Below are 17123 nucleotides of genomic sequence, written 5' to 3'. Positions count from 1 at the left end.
AATTTTTGTTTGTCTCCTTTATAATAAATGAATTTATCTATTTCTAAGAAAAAATAGTGTCTGTAGAAGTAATTTTTAAAAATATCCTTTTATGATAAAGTTTTAATACTTATTACTATTATCTAGACATGTTAATCCTTAATCTTTGTGGCCCCAAATCCTTAAATATACAAGTATATTTAAGGATTTGGCCACAAGTATATATAATATAGTTGTAGTCCAAACTCCACACTTCTTCCAATGTGGCCCAGAGAAACAAAAAGGTTGGACATCCTTGATCTAAACGAACGAGTTAACCTATGCAAATGACAGTTCGGACAGAATTTTCACTTCGAATTTTCGTGACACATCTTCATCTTCGTGGTTAAGAAACTTCAACATTAAAGGAATTTTATTTTCAATTGCTTTTTTAATTACTTCTGTAGTTTGCATATCTCCCAATTTTAAAACCTTTGTCCAGGAAGTTAGAACTGATGTTCCCATAACATTTACTAATTTTGCTAATTTCACCATAAAATCACTGTCATCATCCTCGGCTGTATTTAATACTCCAGCTTGATCCAGTACTGCCATAAAAGATTCAACTAGTTTAGTTTTAGCAGCCGGATCCATTCCCTTATTTATGATTTCGTGAATGCAATCACAGGCAGCTTCACGAAGATCTTGGTGACCAAGAAAATGAACTAAAATTCCTACAAAACGGTCATTGGCAATAAGACCAATATCAATCCATGCAACATATCCTCCAATTACTTCTAAGCATAAACAAGAGAGTTCTGGATGGGAATTCTGATAGGACGTCACAATATGATACCAAGAATTTACCAAGTCATTAACGCAATGTTCTCTAATAGTGTCCTTTATTAATGTATTCCTTTCCAAATCTTTTTGTGTTCTAGCTATTTCTCGGTCGGCAACATTTCGGAATTCCTTAACGTGTAAATCTCTATATCCTCGGCCGGGACAAAAGTACTGTTACGAACTATCCGAGTTCGAATTAACGAGGATTTCCTCTATATGAAAATAAGGTTACTTTTTTCCATATATAATTGTTCACTACCATGAAACTGTTTTCAAGATATCTTAATCGAAATATATATAAAATAAATGGATAAGAAATCAACTATTTCCTTTGTATTTTCGTTTTTAAATTAGTTATAGTCATAAATTCTGATAAATATATATTAAACTAGAGTTTATAGTAAATTTCAAAATATTTTTCAACTAGATTAAATTCGTATTCTAAAAATTATTTATCGTAACTTAAAACATTTATGCGCTTTTATATAAATAATCTATATTTCAGCATTAATATTTTAAGAAGATCTCACATATCGTCACTGAAACTTGTATTTTTCTTTGCCCGAGGATACTTTGTTTTTTTATTTTTTTTTGTTTAAATAAATAATCTTTTCGCTTATACGTGTTTGTTTATTTATTTTATTAATGCCAAATTCAAAGCATAAAAACAAGTTGACAGTTACAACTATATACAAAAAACTCAGTTCAATTTTTTCTGTCGCTATTTTTCCTGTCGCAACATGTCGCAATTTCCTGTCGCTATTTTTAAAACACCAGAAAACTAATCTTGAATTGTTTTTTAAATAAATTGTGTGGGTGAGTTTTACATATTTTCAAAATATTTTAAGGAAATTATTATAAATATCCTCAGTTTGAATCTTCTAGCGAATTTATCATTCATCCAATTTATTGTTGTTATAAATACAGTTATTGGGAATGAATTAATTAATAATAAACAAACACAAGTGAAAAGATTATTTATTTTATTAATGCCAAATTTAAAGTATAAAAACAAGTTGACAATTACAGATATAAATTTTATAAAATTTAAGAAAATTCTTAAAGTAGACAATACACAAGTGTCTTCTCACTTTGTCCTTTTGTACGCACGAGGAATTTTTTTTTTATTATTCAAATTACAAACATACACAACAGAATCAAAACAGTTTGTCCGTAATAGAAATTCATTATTGTAACATTCGTGTTTAGAGCGTTATTTTGAAAATATGGTGTGTTGTGCTACCGCAGAATGCTCAAACAGACTGGGAGAGAAGCTAAAATTTTTCCCCTGTGAGAAGAGAGACATCGAAAGAATTCGATGGCTTCCTGTTTTCTCGTTAGCTACCTCATTTAGAGATATGAAGTGAATAATATGTTTATTTTACTCTCATTAAATAAAAATATAACGCGAATATCAATCGATGTTTTATAGATTAGTTTTTAGTTAGGACCAGACAGTTTTCGGACCTAATATTAAAATAATTAGAAATAAGAAGACGTCGATCTACCATAGCGTGGTTCGTTCAATTAACGAACCACGCTCTGGTAGATCATCCACTTCAACTAATGAACAAAGTCAAATTTGTTGCTCCATGATCGTTGTATAACAATTAGGGATGTTATTAAACATGTTTCAGTATCATTTGGATTTTCTCAAGCAATTTTAATACATCATTCGAGTTTGTGGTGCATCGCTTCTCGAGTCGTCCCGAAAACGTTGAATTTTTTCCAAAAACAACGTGTTCGGGTGGCCGAGGAAATGTTTTTTCAAGGCGAATCGTTCTTAAAACTCATCATGAGACATGGTTGGGTGATGAGACATAGATCTACTCATTTACACCGAAATAGCTCAACAATTAAGTGAATGGCGCTTGAAAGTTGAAGCGACATCGAAAAGACTGTGTCAAAGTCAGTCAAAACTCAAAGTCGTGTTGACTGTTTCCTTTGATTGTCGTGGTGTTGTGCATCCCGAATTCCTTCCAACTTGCCAAACTGTCAACAAAGAATATTATTTGAGCATTTTGCATCGTTTTGCCTGAAGTAATTAGTAGAAAACGACCTGATTTGTGGCGAGAAAACTCAGATTTTGCACCACGATAATGCACCTGCTTGCAATGCTCGTTATTCGTGAATTTTTTGCCAAAAATTTAACAAATACGGTTTTGAAAAGTCAGTGATATGACACTATGTGATTTTTTTCCTATTTCGTTGACTTAAATCTCCTCTTCGTAGTCACTGTTTTGAGTCTATTGGTGCTATATTCGCTGCGAGTCCTGAAGGGGTTTCACGAAAAAGACTTTAACTGTTGCGATAATCAGAAATGCCTCCACAAATGTTCTTAATTAAAAGTTAAGTGAAAAAAATGTTATGAGATCATTAAAGCGGCGATTTATGCCAAAATATTCGCTACAGCGCTATACGATACTTAGGCTACTCATGGTGTTATATTAGATTGAAGTTATCCTTGTCGTTTTATTTACGTTTTCAGGAACAAGTCCCCTCGTATAAATTTGAAGGTGCATGCCTCGCTGAGAGCCCTGCACCTTCAAATTTGCCTGCATCTTATTTTTAATTTTAAAAGAAATTATATATTATTATGTGTTGATAGAAATAAATACAGTATATTTGACATAAGAAAAATTTATTATTTTTTAAATATTAAGTTATTCGAAAAGAAACAAAATTAAAACGATAGAATATTTTTAAATCGGTTAGAGACACGCAATCTTGGTTACTTAATATAGTTTTTCCCGTTTTTTAAAATTAAGTATTTTCGAACTATAATATATTATATTCTGTCACGTTTATTATAAAACGAAGACAATTTTGACAGTAAAAAAAAAAAACATCATTGATTTGGCATTTCTTCAATATATAAATATAGGAAAAATAAATTTGTTTATTAAAATGTCTCTACACATTCTTCAGATTTATATTCTCAATTAAAACTAAATGAATCACCATGATATTGCATATTGCTTTTGATTTTTTCATATATAGATGTAATTTTTCTGTCGAAATTTTTATGTGAAATGATGTTTGGGATCGTTAATAATAGTTAGTTGTGCTATTTTATATTCTGTTAATATCTTAAGCCCTCAAAATTTGAAGATATAATTAACGTTTTCGGAATTTTTATCAAATTTTTCTAATGACTAAACAGAATAATACTTTTGAAAATGGCTTTTGTTTAGTTTTATATTTATTACTTAGTTGAAAGATTTGATATAATTGTTAAAAATATCTTTACGTCTAAATTGTTATAAATGAAGATTATCATTAATTATATAAAAACACATTCAGATTTTTTCTTTCTTATCTCTGTCATATATAACAAAGGGAAAAGATAGCCACTAGTCAGAAAATGCCTTCTAAAATATTTTCATTTTTGGACTCAAACGTCAAGAAGTGCAAAAATATTCGGGTTTTTTTTTTGTGTGTATACGTGTTTGTTTTAATGTGTGGGCACGATTTTGTTTATCCGATTTGAAGCTTAATAACTTCTGTTCCTTGTGTCGAAAATGTCTGAAATTTTGTACGGAGATTTGTGTATTGCAGGATTGATGCTATTAAATTTTGGTGGTTAAAGGTCGAGGGTGGAGAGATAGAGGGTGATCGTATGTCATATCTCGAGTAGGGTCGGAGTTAAAAAAAGGTGACAACTAAAATCGGTAGACGTAATAATAAATTTTTGGTAGATTTCGCATAAATTCGGTAGATTTGAATCAATTCAAATAAAAATTCATAAATATCTCGACACAACGAAAAATGGATTTACACTACTTTCATAATAAACGATCATACGTGTACGATTTTGCATTGTAAATGACGTTGTTAACATTAAATCACGTAACTTTCAACTTTTAAATTAGAACACACCTTACATAAATTTTTCTGAAATTAGATCCACATTAAAAATTCCAATTTAGAAAAAAATACACGTTTATTTACATAAAATTTTCATGCAAATACTATCACTTAAACATTTATTGAATATATCGCTGTAATTTTTGTAAATATAAGGAAAAATTAAATTTCAAATTGAAAACTTAAAATTCTTTGTCTTAAAAATATAATTATAGGCACTTAAAGTTAAAAAGAAAGTCTCAACTTAATAACCAATTTGCTTGCCATTCTGTTGGTCACTTTAAAAATACAATTTGCCATTGATTTGATCAACTGTGTACAGAATTCCATTGAAATTTCATCCTATTTCAGCAGTATATATTCTTTCAGGTCCTCCACAGATAAATACTGTTTTCTATGAGTATAAACTGATCTTGCAAGATAGCCCACATATTTTCCATATGATTCAAATTTGGAGAACAAGCAAGTCATCTAAAACTGGCTCCGTTACTTAAAAACCATTCGAAGATGTTTTCGTAATGCATACGAGTGCATTGTCTTGTTGAAAGTAAAAGTGAGAGTCCTTTAGATTTTAAATAAAAAGAGAGTAAATGTTCTTCTAATAAATGTTGATAATCTGTTGCTATCGTGTGGTCGTTAATAAAGGTGATTGCAGTTTTTTTCTCTCCTGAGAATCTTGCCCAAACCATCAATGATCCACCATCTTGCTGCCTTCTTTTTCTCGAAGGTCGTGCCAATAGTAAGCCATTAAGATCATCTAAATTATTTTTTTTCATCAGACCATATAATACTCTTCCACTTTTCAGTCTAGTTTATTCTTCCTATGGCCTAATGAAGTCTCTAGTTCTGATTATTTAGCAATGGAAATCCTTTTAGTTTCTTGTGAATAAGATGAGGTCTTATTCTGCTAACTAAAGATTTCGAGATCTAGTTTCAACAATCTACCAGATTGTCGTTTGTTACTTAAAACTGATTTATCACCAACCTCTTCAGTCGAGAAGTAAGACGGTCTTCCTGAATTTTTTTTAAATCTATGTTCCAATTTCAAGTAACTTAATACTACTTTATTCGAGCGGTTCAGCTGCTTTTCGATTTTTCTAGATGACGTTCCTTGGCCATAAAGAGCTGACATTTGCCTCTTTTCAAAGCAAAGTTAATTGAGATTTTCCTTAGAAATAAATCTTATGCGGTTAAAAGCAAGTTTGCACTTTGTAATTTGTAAATAAATGTGCCTGGAACTATATTTTTGAGACAAACAATTTTAACTTATGTTTTTAATCTAATTTTTCCTACATTTACAAAAATAATAACAAATATTCAATAAATTATATTTACTTTATGTTTAAGTGAAAGTATTTGCATAAAAGTTTTATTTTATTTACATAAAACTTTGTATTTACATAAAACATTTATTTTTTTAAATTGGAATTTTCAAAGTGGATCTAATTTTTGTGGGATGTACTGTACCTTGCATACGGTTATATCTGTTATTTTTAAAATACCTAAATTTAGCTTGATTTTATGCCAATTTCGGAGGGGAACAAATGGTAGCAATAAATTGAACTTTCACAGTGTATGCAATCTATACAGTATATATACAATTTCCACATGCAATAGACCTATATTTTAGTAGTAAACATCCTTCGAAAAAAATGAAAATGACATACATTGCGTACACGTACAGGATTGGTGTGTCTTTGTTTATTCGTTAGCAGACAATATACTTACATTTGTACTGTATTGTCTGATAACAAATAAAACATTTTAGGTTCAAAATTTCCTTATTAAATTTACTTTTGTATTTTATAGAAACATTTTCATATTTTAATAATTTACTTATTGAAAATGAACCGTTTTAATATAATTTAATATTTATAATTAATAATTTATAATTTTAATATTTTATTCTTGTTGTGATCCCTACAGTTTGCTCTGGCTCCCTCAAAATTAATTTTTGGCCTGTGGCCGCCTTGAAATGTTCTGGGGTCCTCAGTTGAGAAACACTGGTTTAACACATGCACAACTTAGTATACATCGGCGGAAGGTCTACCTACAGCAGGGATGGCGAACCCTTTTGAACCCGCGTGCCATATTGTACGCATACTTAAGCTTTAAAGATGTTTATGTGTGCCAGAGTTTTAGACTTAGTATAAGGATAATTAAAGAATTTAAAAGAATACGAATTTAGTTAGAATAAACGTAAAAGGCTGATTGAAAAAAGGGATGATTGGGTGATAAACCGAAAGGATGATTGAGAAAGACAGATGATAAATCGAAATGGTACGATACGTTTCGTGCCAGATGATTTTTCCTTACGTGCCACAACGGCGCGCGGCACAATGCCACAATTACGGGCTCGCGTACCATAGATTCGCTAATCCTGGTCTAGAGTGATTCCTTATCAGTTTTTGAAACAATTGACCAGGGAGAGACTTTTGTTACCACTCTGAATAAAACTGATAATTATCAGCCTAACGCAAACCACTTAAAATATCCATACCGTTTGTTTCCTAGTACTATTCAATTATTTACAACCTGTTTTTCTAATTGTCTTTATCTACAAATCCTCACATGATAATTTCATATAAACAAACCCTAAAGTTTGTTAGAACAGACATGAAAATAGTGATACGAAATGGTTTTTGTTGTGTGTTGATGCGAATACTGTATACAACAATGCATAATGCAATAAAGTTTGTGTTAATAACATAAATGTTAAAACAATAAAAAATCTGTGTGAATATTAATTTACACAATTTAAATTTATTTAAAATTGATTTTAAAAAGAATGGTAAATATTGAAATTTTTAATTAAAATTACTTTTTGAGTTACAGCCATTTAGCCTCTTTTGGCAAAGGAGGCTAAATGGCTGTAATGGCTAAATGGCTCCTCCGATTCTAAGTCACGTTGTTGTATAAAGAACTAAAAATACATTATAGCGCTTTAAAATACAAAAGTAAGCAAAATCTAAATTTTCTTCAACAAATATTTGAAATAGCGCACACTGTTGCTATAGGTTTATCAGAGTTGTCATCGAAAGCGTGATTATATTAATAGAACGAAAGTTACGTCTATTAATTATTTGTAAATACTGGAGCTGTTTGAATAACATTTAAAAAGGAAAATGGATAATGTTTAAATGAATGTAATTTGAATAAATGTTGTGTAAAATGTATACATTCCTTTTTTATGTGATGACGTTGAAATTGTTATAGTGAATTAATTTTGTAAATTATAATTAACATCGATAAAAGTGAAACAAAAAAATAATAAATGTAACAGTAAAGTATAACCTCGCTAATCCGAACTAATTAGAGATCGAACCTGTTCGAATTGGCTAGTATTTCGGATTATTCTAAATCAGTGGTTCTTAACCTTTTAGTGATGAGGGACCATTTATCAAAATTTTTCTCTTGCCATGGACCACGAGCTGTTTGGCGGTAATATAAGTTCTTATAAGGTTGTTCTATAAATTAAACATGTATAAAATTATTCGAAACCAAGAGTATTATATTTTTTGCGAAAATGTTACATTAATTATATTATTTTAGTGCAATTTTTGTAACTGCATAGTGTTTACCAACTGCTGGATTTTTTGTTCAGTGCTACTCAAAGCCAAACGCATGTCGGCACTGGCATCCAACCGATTTCGATGTTTATTTTTAATTATCAAAAGCACTGAGAATCCTTGCTTGCATAAATATGTGGTTGAAAATAAAGTTAGGTACCGTAAAGCAATTTCTCGAATTTTAGAGAAAGCAATAGCTTTATGGCTCCAAAAATCTTCAAGATTAATTCCTGTCTCGAAAGTATCCTTGCAGTTACTATCGTGTTACATTTCAATTAACTTTTCTTGTATTTTATCCGGCACCTCAGAAATGTTGACTATGAAAGGATTGTGGATCAGTTTCCGAATAATGCCTTCCAGGAGGTCTTTTAAAGGAAACTGGCCCCTATTCAGGTGTTACAAACGTGGAGAAAACCCGGAGAACTCCACGTGGCCAGCCCGTCCGAACGCAGTGGGAACCCGCGACCAAACTCTCAGTGTTTAGCGACAGAACCGCTCGGCCACTGGTGGGCATCTCAGCACACTGTCTGTCAATAATTGGGTTCAATGTATCAAACGCAGAAAAATTCTCTCTTTCAACTTTGCTGATCAATAGGTCGATTTTAGCGATAAACGTACTGATTTTATCTTCAAATGCAAATATATTGCTAGTGCCTTCCAATTTCATATTTCCTGACCGTTGCAGTTGAAGGTTCAATTTATTTAGTTTGTGCAAAAAAAATCCACTAAATAAGCAAAATGTATTTGAAATTTGAACTGACAAAACTCGTCGTCATTTATTTAATAATTTTAGGATGACTTCACGGACCACTTCGGGTGCTTTCAGGGCCCACCAGTGGTCCACGGACCACCGGTTAAAAACCACTGTCTTAAATGCTTTTTCCGTGTGCATTGATATGGAGTTTCTCAATACACTGTGTTGAATAATCACCTGTGTACCCTGTGTGTGAGTATTACGTTAAGATCACTTACACCGTCAGTTTTTGAGAATTCACGAACTCGGTTCAGGTATGAGGTGGTTTTCAACCGCTTTTCACGAGTTCGAGTTAAAAACCACCATATAACTGAACCGTCTCCGTTAGTCTCCTGTCTCCTCCATAGGAAAGAGAAAAAAACTTGTGTGCACATTTCTAGCTATGAATATGAATGAAAGGTTGAACTTATTGTTTCTTGTATGCACATTTCGTTTTCTGGACAAAAGTAAGTGTAACAGTCACGTATTTTGATCCAAGGGAGAGGGAGATCCAGATTCTTTTGGCTGTTCGCATTAGCTGAAATTTCAGACTAGAATTCGGGTTAAAGTGGTATAATTGTATTATATATGCATCTTACATACACATGCACTTACTTATGTATTGTAAAATATAAATGTAACATCTAACTAAAACTTTATTTAGTTTTAAAGCTTTTACCCTATTATTGTTATAATTTTGTAAATTAATAAAATATAGATTAATACTTTTTTATTATTAAGGGTTTATCATACGAATTCATAACCACACTTACGCTATTTTACAACTGTTTATTTTTCATTCTCTATTATAAAATCAATACACAACCAAAATGCATTTTAGCAAAGTAAATGTTTTTATTTACTTCGCTAAAATGCATTTCGGGACATTTAATTACAACTCCTTTTCAGTTACCATTCTTTATTGAGAGTTATAAAGCGCAGACAAGAACACCGACAATTGGTTTACAATGTTTATAATTAACTCTTAAACTACAATACTAGTGTGTTTTCTACATATTATAATAGAATTATAAGTAATAAACTTCTAGTTTGATGATTATTCTTATTGTTTCCAATTTTACTGTGTTGTTTTTGTGTAGTATGCCAACTTGTATATACTTTAACGTTGTTTAACATATATTGTAAGCATATATATTTTAATATTTCGTCTACTTGAAAAGAAAATACATTAATAAGTTTATTTATTTTTATTATTATTATTATTATTGATTTTCATTATTGTTAAGTTTACAATATTTTACTATTTTATGCGGAAAGTTCACCAAAACGATACTTGTCTTGCTAAATTGCAATTATCATATTTCTAAACCAACAACTGTAGGAAAAGTATTGATTCCCTTTGTTTATTGATTAAAAATATGCGACTAATTCAAAGTGAATGAACAAAATCGTGCCTCTTTACATGCAAACATACTAACACCCATATATACAGAAAATACCCCCGGATTTTTTGCAGTTCTCAACATTTCATGGTCCTTGAGTACAAAAGTGTAAAAATCTTGTGGGTCATTTTTTGAGGAATCGCCACATTTACCCTGTGTTATATGTATTATAACAGCCAGGAAAGGAAAATGATTCCAATGTCTATATAGTACAGCTACACCGACAAGATATTGCATAGCTAACAACAGGGAACAGCATAGCTACAGAAGCTTTGGATACAGGAATGCACCTGTTTTGATTTACAGTATATTTACATCCTCAATTTGTTTAATTAGTAAATGAGATTATATTATAATAGTTTTATTTCAGTCTTATCGATAAGAATGTCCTAAATGTATGAATATTTTTTTATCTTTTGGGTATTTATATTTGAAGGAAACGTTATAATCATTTTGTGGAGATGTTATTTACGAAAAAGATTATGAGGGAAAAAAGATAACGGATAACACATCAAAGTTGCTAAGGTTTAGTTAATCATCCGTATTTCGCTGCGAGATTCACGTTTTATCAACTAGGGATAACAGGCTAAATATACTATAAATAATCGCCGTGTAATCTTGGTCAATTTGTTGTAGATAAACTACGATTAAAATAAAATAGAGGATAACGTGAAACCGAAACGAAACCAAAAACCGAAGGAAAATAAAAATTTCGGCTATTCTTCGCAACAGCACTATAATTAAAAAGACAATGGATAACACAATAAATATGTACTGTACAGTACGTTCTTCACTATACACTTCTTATATACAGTAACAAAATATTGAGGACAGACTAAATCTATGTTATATCATTGTTGTTATTTTGCGTTTTTTACAAATCACTTTCAACGCATTTACAATGACATAATACAAAAAATTAAGAAAAATAGCTATCGACTAAAAGAACACTCAGTGCCCGATAGATCCTGTCCCGGAGTTCCAAATGTAGAGGAGCAAAGTTTAATTAATACCTGGTCTATCCCTTACTAGTAGTGCTTACTAATGTATGATTTAATAATAAATTATTAACTGAATAACTAAACATTTTGAATGCATTGAAGAAGTAATTTAATTCATAATAAAATGATATTCTGTATATTAATGTGAATAACTTATAAATTTCGACTTATTGTACGTAAATCCCGGGGCGTAGAGGCGCCAAAGCTTCTTAAGCCCAGGGCATCTACAACCTTAAATCTGAGATTTTTAACAACAGACCACTTAAGTATTTATTTTATTATTCGCAATGCCTTGCTTCATAGGATACATCTAGCTTTGAATGAAAGATTGAACTTATTGTTTCTTGTAATTTAAACTTCGATCGGATAACATATAGGATTTAGTAGTCCAGACTTGTTTTCCCCCAATATTACATCTCACTTTTTGATATAACTTTCAATCAAACAGATAACCAACACGCTCGTTGTCTGCGGGAAAAATCGCCTGAATATGCAAATCACTAATACACGTGACTACTTTGCTGGCCGTGTTTCAAACTCTTACTGAAATGGAAACCACTTTCAAAATTGCGATGAAATTTATTTATTATTATACTTTTGCACTGTCTCTTCACCGGTTCATTATTTCCAAAGCTAATGAAGATTGCCTTCCATGTAATACTATAAAAACTGTAGCTTTCGTATTTAACGTAGTTGCTACTAGTTATTACGTTATTAGTAGTTGTTCAAGATGTAATAAGTATTTATCCAAATGCTTATTACATCTATCCAAATTTATATCAAATTGTTAGTCAAATGTTCAGTCCAATTCAGTTGAGTACTGAACTTATGTTAGATTGCAGTGTTAAATATTAATGGTCACATTCATAACCAAGGTTCAAGAGATAGTTGTTAACCAATAATTGCTAACTCTAACTCTTGATCCTTGGTTATGAATATGACTGTAAGAAATATTATTTTAATTATTAGTCACGATTTTATTAATTTACCTTTTGATAATTTGGTAAAAATGTGATAAATAATAATAAATTTCTTAAAATTTTTTAAAATAATTTATTTAAAGGTTAAATTCAAATACATTTTTAACCAGCAAAAAATTTAGAAAAATGATGACTGAGAATGAAATCTCAGGAAGTAGGAGGACCACCATTTGATGGCACTAGTCGAGTTTACCCATATTGCAAAGACGTAAAACGTGTTCTGTCTTTTACTTGGATAACACTAGAGTATTTAGAGAGGATGGTATGTTGTAACAAGGCTCTGGTAAAAGATAAACTTCCTAAATAAACTACTATATTTCCTGGAATGCCTAATCATATAAAATTAACCCATCAAGTTAGCTAGCTTAGTGTTATTTTTGAATTATTAAACAAAATTCATTTAATTTGTAATTTGTCATTAATGGAATGTATCGATTTCGAACCTATTCTTCTTCTTCCTCAGCTTTTCCCACTCTATGTAGGGTCGCTGTTTCTGATGAGTCGCCTCCCCTGCTCCCTGTCTTGGGCTGCCTCCACATTCAGATGCCTCCCTCTCAAGTCCTCCACCACAAGATCCATCCACCGTCTCCGCGGTCGTCCCCGCCTCCTCCTCCCCCTCACTGACATCTGCATAACCCTTCTTCCCACATACTCTTCTTCTCTTCGTACCACATGACCAAACCACTTCAACCTTGCCTCCTGTATCTTTGCTTCTATGTTCGTAACTTTCACAGTCCCCCTCACACATTCATTTCGAATGTGATCCCTTCTCGTAACCTTACACATCCAGTGGAGCATCCTCATCTCCGCCACCTCCATCCTTTTGACATGGGTTTTCCTCAAGCTCACAGTCTCAATAGCATACAGCATAGCTGGTCTCACCACCACCCGATAAACTTTCCCTTTCAACCTAAGCGGCACCCTCTTATCACATAACACACCTGACATATCCCTCCAATTCCTCCAGCCAGCCTGAATCCTGCCTGTCACCTCCTTATCCACACCTCCATCCTCCGCCACAGTTGACCCCAGGTACTTAAAGATATTGACTCTGCGAAATACGTCTCCCCTCAACTCCAGATCCCTCTCCCGGGCACTATCCACCTCCCCACTACACATATACACTGTTTTACTCCTACTCACCCTCAAGCCCCTCCCTTCCAACGTGCCCAACCACCTTTCCAATTTAACCCTCAGCTCCTCTTTAGTCTCGGCGCACAGAACGATATCATCTGCATACAACATGGTCCAAGGCGCCTCTTCTCTGACCCCGTCCGTGATCACCTCCATCAGCATGTTAAACAAGAAGGGGCTCAGTGCTGACCCCTGATGTAAACCAACTCCCACCTTGAAGCACCGGGACACTCCAACACAGCTCCTAACCTTTGTGGCCACATCCCTATACAGTTCCTGTATCAATCTAACATACTTTTCAGGAACTAGCTTTTCCCTTAGACACCTCCAGAGTTCTTGTCTAGGCACCGTATCATAAGCTTTCTCCAGGTCAATGAATGCCATATGCAGCCGGGTTTGCTTCTCCCAATATTTTTCCAACATTTGCCGAAGGGCAAAAATGGCATCGACTGTTGACCGTCCTGGCATGAATCCAAACTGCTCTCCTGCAATGGTCACCTCTGCTCTCAACCTTCTGTCTAAAACCCTTTCCAAAATCTTCATCGTGTGGGACATCAACTTTATTCCTCTATAGTTTTTACACTCTTGAACATCCCCTTTTCCTTTGTAGATAGGTACAAGTATACTTTCTCTCCATTCGTTAGGTATTTCCTCCTGCTCAAAGACTTTTTTGAATAGGTCCCATAGCAGGTCAATGCCCTTCCTCCCCAATGACTTCCACACCTCTACAGGAATTCCATCCGGGCCCTCCGCTTTACCGTTCTTCATCCTCTTTAGGGCCCTTTCCACTTCTTCTCTGGTTACCATCTGTACCATGCCCATGTTTTGGCTTCCTTCCTCTCTGTTCTTTGTTTCATTCTCTGTATTCAAAAGTCCCTCAAAGGGACTTTTGAATACAAAGTATGCCCTCCATCCTTCTCGTATGTCGTTCTCCCTTCGAAGGACCGTCCCCGTCGTGTCCTTGATCTGCCTTACATGCGAGATGTCCTTCGTTGCCCTATTCCTGATTTTGGCTAAACGATATATTTTCTTCTGTCCTTCCCTTGTATCCAACTCCTCGTATAAATTCGCATATGCTCCTGCCTTTGCCTGTGCCACTACTCTCTTAGCTTCACGCTTTGCCGTTTTATACGCAAATCTATCTTCCTCAGTACGTGACCTGTCCCACTTCCGTTTTGCCTCCTTCTTTACCTGAACAACTTGTTGCACATTTTCATTCCACCACCAACCTTCCTTTTGCACCCTAATCTTTCCAGATGTTACACCAAGCACCTCCTCCGCACAGTTCCTGATAGCCTGGGCATTATATGCCCACCAGTCCTGCACCCCCTCCCATTCTTGCGAGATTTGTAGCAGCACCCTCTCCACATACTCCGCCCTCGCCCTCTCCTCCCTCAAACGAAACCACTTGATTTTCTTCATCTGTGTATTTCCACTTTTCCTATACATTCTTAACTTCATGTCTATGCACATCAACCGATGTTGCGCCGATACCTGATCTGTTGGTATAACCTTACAGTTTATCACCGTCGCAAGGTGCTCTCGTCTAGTAAGGATATAGTCAATCTGCGAACTATGAGGCCCACTGTTGAAAGTTATCAGATGACTTTCCTGCTTGGTGAAAAACGAATTCACAATCCCCAGATCAAAAGCCACAGCAAAACCCAATATACTCTCCCCCTCCTTGTTGGGTTCCCCAACCCCATGGCCTCCATGGACCCTTTCATAGCCCATGTTCCGCCCCCCTATGTGCCCATTGAAGTCGCCTCCCACAATTACTCTCTCCCCTCCTTCCAGTGTCCTCATTTCTTCATCCAATTCACTCCAAAAACATTCTTTCTCCTCTGTTGCACATCCTACCTGGGGTGCGTACACACTAAACACCACAAGTAGATCATCTCCAAAACTCAGTTTCATTCGCATCATCCTATCACCTCTCCTGTACACCTCTAGTACCTCGCTCCTCCACTTGCCAGCCACCACTATTCCAACCCCATTTCTTCCATTCCTGTTTGCACTGCTATAAAACAATTTACATCCATCTCCAAGTTCCTTCGCCTTGTCTCCCCTCCACCTCGTTTCTTGCACGCACAGTACATTAATCCTCCTTCTCCGCATCATATCCACCACCTCCATTCCTCTTCCCGTCATACTTCCCACATTCAGTGTTCCCACTCTCAACACCTTTTCCTCATGTAGGGCTTGCTTCTTTAACCTCATCCGCCACTGGTGAGGTAGCCCTTGCCCACTTTTCGCAGTTTTAGGGCGATCTAGCTGCGCGTCGCCTACAGGGTTCGCCCTAGTTCTCCTTCTATCACAGTTTCTGAGACTCATCATGTAGTTTTGGCAAGATGTTTTACGGCCGGATGCCCTTCCTGACGCCAACCCTCCTCCTTTATCCGGGCTTGGGACCGGCAACAGCCATTTTCAGGGCTGCGTAAAAGTCAATAAATATTCGATAAAATCGATTAATTTCACTTCGAACGAATTTCAACGAATTTCAACTAATTTAATTTAATTTAATTTCGAACCTATATGAAACTTTTATAACACGACTTAGAAAAACTTTGTTTTCATTTAGAATAAAATTAAGTGCTTCCTTAACAATTGTCAAATAATTCACACGAGAAAACATTACAAGGCGATGCCAGACATATATATATATATATATATATATTTATACCTTAACATTTATGCAGCAAGAGAAAAATGATTCCGTCGGAAGACAAACTATTTGCTTATAAAAATGAGGCTTTAACATGAAAATTCGAATCAAAGAACTAAAATATGTGACACCATCGTTACGGAGAGATTCATTTGCAGCAACGCCGAAACGTTTTCTATTGGCAAAGGTAAATTATATTTACGATGTATTGTATGTATGATGCATTTACGATAATAAAGTATTTATGTTTTTAATTTTTCTTCAGAACTAATTTCTGTATGGTATTCTTTTAATTGGTTGATTTTTCTTTTCTTCGCAGAACTTTTACCCCCAAAATATGTGGAAATCTCTCCAATCTTTAATACAAATTTCAGAAATAGTTTCATTTATGATTCCGGGAAATTTAATAACCGATTTAAGGTGTCTCTTGATAAATTTTTTTTAATTCTTAAGATTCAAGGTTCTCCAGAGCAGTAGGTTGATGCCCTAATCTTAACTAAAATGTTTGTTTCTTCGTGAAATTTAAAGTATTTGACTAAAACTTTTCAAATTATTTATTTGAAAAAATACACTTAACAAGTTACTATAAATCTTTGTGATTTATTTGCAAATAAATTTTAAAAAAGACGAAAAATATATATATATATAAAATTGTCTATTATAATTTGTTAATTAAGTTGATAAACTCAATGAAAGTTTCTTGATTGAATTCATTTATTAATAAGAGTAAAAATCTGAGTATATAATAAATTGTTTTAGTTGAAAATATTTATAATTTTTAATTTACAAATTTTACACAAAAACTATTCAATTAAGGAAATGGAATAATTGATTAATGATATTGTGCTATACATTGATTAAGAAATTCTTTAAAAATGCAATCTGTAATCTTTTACTAATAAAATAATTTTATTTGAAGAAAATGAATATTTATAAATCTACTGCTGTTAAAAAATATTTATTATGAGCA

The 17123-nt window shown here is 33.5% G+C and overlaps 1 pseudogene; it reads right to left on the bottom strand.

The window, feature by feature from the left end:
• Positions 1 to 297: 297 nt before the first annotated feature.
• On the bottom strand, positions 298 to 5800 carry LOC136977729 (exportin-T pseudogene; annotated as a pseudogene).
• Between the last annotated feature and the right edge of the window lie 11323 nt (positions 5801 to 17123).

The sequence above is a fragment of the Centruroides vittatus genome, unplaced genomic scaffold (assembly GCF_030686945.1).
Source record: "Centruroides vittatus isolate TY-2023 unplaced genomic scaffold, ASM3068694v2 contig_474, whole genome shotgun sequence".
NCBI lineage: Eukaryota > Metazoa > Arthropoda > Arachnida > Scorpiones > Buthidae > Centruroides > Centruroides vittatus.
The sequence above is the reverse complement of the archived record's forward strand: the minus strand, read 5'-3'. Positions and strand labels throughout refer to the sequence as shown.